Source organism: Orcinus orca, chromosome 8, assembly GCF_937001465.1.
Source record: "Orcinus orca chromosome 8, mOrcOrc1.1, whole genome shotgun sequence".
Classification (NCBI taxonomy): domain Eukaryota; kingdom Metazoa; phylum Chordata; class Mammalia; order Artiodactyla; family Delphinidae; genus Orcinus; species Orcinus orca.
Window position 1 is genome coordinate 77932866 of NC_064566.1, and position 1938 is coordinate 77934803.

Consider the following 1938-nt stretch of genomic DNA (forward strand, 5'->3'; position numbering starts at 1 on the left):
TTTTATACCAGAATGATTCCTTAGATAGAGGTTGTAATCTACTTACTTTGAGGTAGATTCATCCCTGAATATGATCTAGTTACAGATAACCAAAAAAGTATATTATGTATTAAGTTTGAATAGAAGTCCAATTCGTTATTTAAGTTTCCCAAAATTTTCTACATAGTTGTTTGTTTTTATTCAGGGCTAGGTGTATTTGCTAATTTGAGAGGCAAGAAAAAGAAGCCTGTCGAATGTATTTGCTCTGATGCTGAGGTAGTTCTCAAGGCTTCTTCCATGTGAATGTTTAGTCCATACACATGCACATAAAACAAACGACAATCATTACTATTAAAGTCTAGGAAAGCAAGTCCACCCTTACTTGGGTACTTTATATCCAAGGAGAATCATTGGTTCTTGGCCCTAAAGTCTATAATCCTCAGGAAAATGCTTCAGCAAAAGAAATCAGGGATTGGGCTTCCCTGGTGGCGCAGTGGTTGAGAGTCCGCCTGCTGATGCAGCGGAAACGGGTTCGTGCCCAGGTCCGGGAGGATCCCACATGCCGCGGAGCAGCTGGGCCCGTGAGCCATGGCCGCTGAGCCTGCGCGTCCGGATCCTGTGCTCAGCAGCGGGAGAGGCCACAACAGGAAGAGGCCCGCGTACCGCAAAAAAAAAAAAAAAAAAAAAAAAAAAGCAGGGATGAAAGACTGTTGTTCCTTAAAATTTAACCCATTATCCTTTGGTAATCCCACCACCATGCTTCTTTCTCACCAATTAAAGTTGCAGTAGTAGCTCACAGCTGTCGTTTAGCTGGAGTCAAGCCAAAGGGCAATTCACCATCCTCCTTATGCTCGTTGTAATGGGAATAACTCTTTCACACACTTAGCATGATCACTGAATAAGTGGGTATGGGTCATGTTGCATGACAGCCTTCAATACATGCAGAAAGTAAAAAAATTACCCCCAAAGAAACAGTTGTGGTCACCAGGGTCATGGTCTACAGGTCTACACCTGAACAGTAAAGCACTCTGAATTCCCTTTTTGTTCATCGAGGTATTGACATCTGGGCTGTGATGGCAAACGAGGGTGCAAACTAAAACTTAATTCTGCTGATACATACAGCATTTTTATTGTAGCAAGTATACTTTCAGTTAGAATTAATCTCCCCTGGTTTAAATGATAGATGGTTTTGTAAGAGGAAGGGTGACCCCATGTGGCAGTTTTAAAACATGACTGCAAATTCTTTGGCACTTGTGTCAAAGTGGGAGGTGTTCCCCCTCATCTTTACTCTGGGTGGCCTGTGATTACTTTGACTAGTAGGGTATAGCAGAAGTGATGCTATGTGTCTAAAAGGCTCTACAGCTTCTCTTTGTTTGTGGGAACACTTGCTCTTGGAGCCCTGAGCCACATGTGTGAAGTCTGACCACCTTAAGATCTCCATGCTGGAGAGGGCACATGTGGGCCATATGGTTGACAGTCCCAGCTGAGCCCAGATTTCTAGCTATTTATACCAAAGTGGCAGACATATGAGTGCACCCATTTTGGACCCTCCAAACCAGCCCATCTGCCTGATGAAACAAAAGAATTACCCCGTGGAGCCTTGCCCGCATTCCTGACCCACAAAATCATGAGATTTAATAAAATAATTGTTGTTTTAAGTGACGGTTTAGGGCAGTTTTAAATGCAATGATAGATAAACAGAACACCGCTTGTGTTACTTTGGGTCCTCCAAAGAGCAGATGCTAAGAGAGGATTAGACATGCCAGAGATTTATTTTCTTTCAGTATTATTGAAAGTATTATATGATTTCAGTATTATATGATTGACATACAACATTGTATAAATTTAAGATGTACAGCATAATCACTTGACATACGTATATATTGTGAAATAATTACCACAATAAGTTGACGTCCATCGCCTCATTTAGTTATGAAAAATTTTTTTCTTTGTGATGAG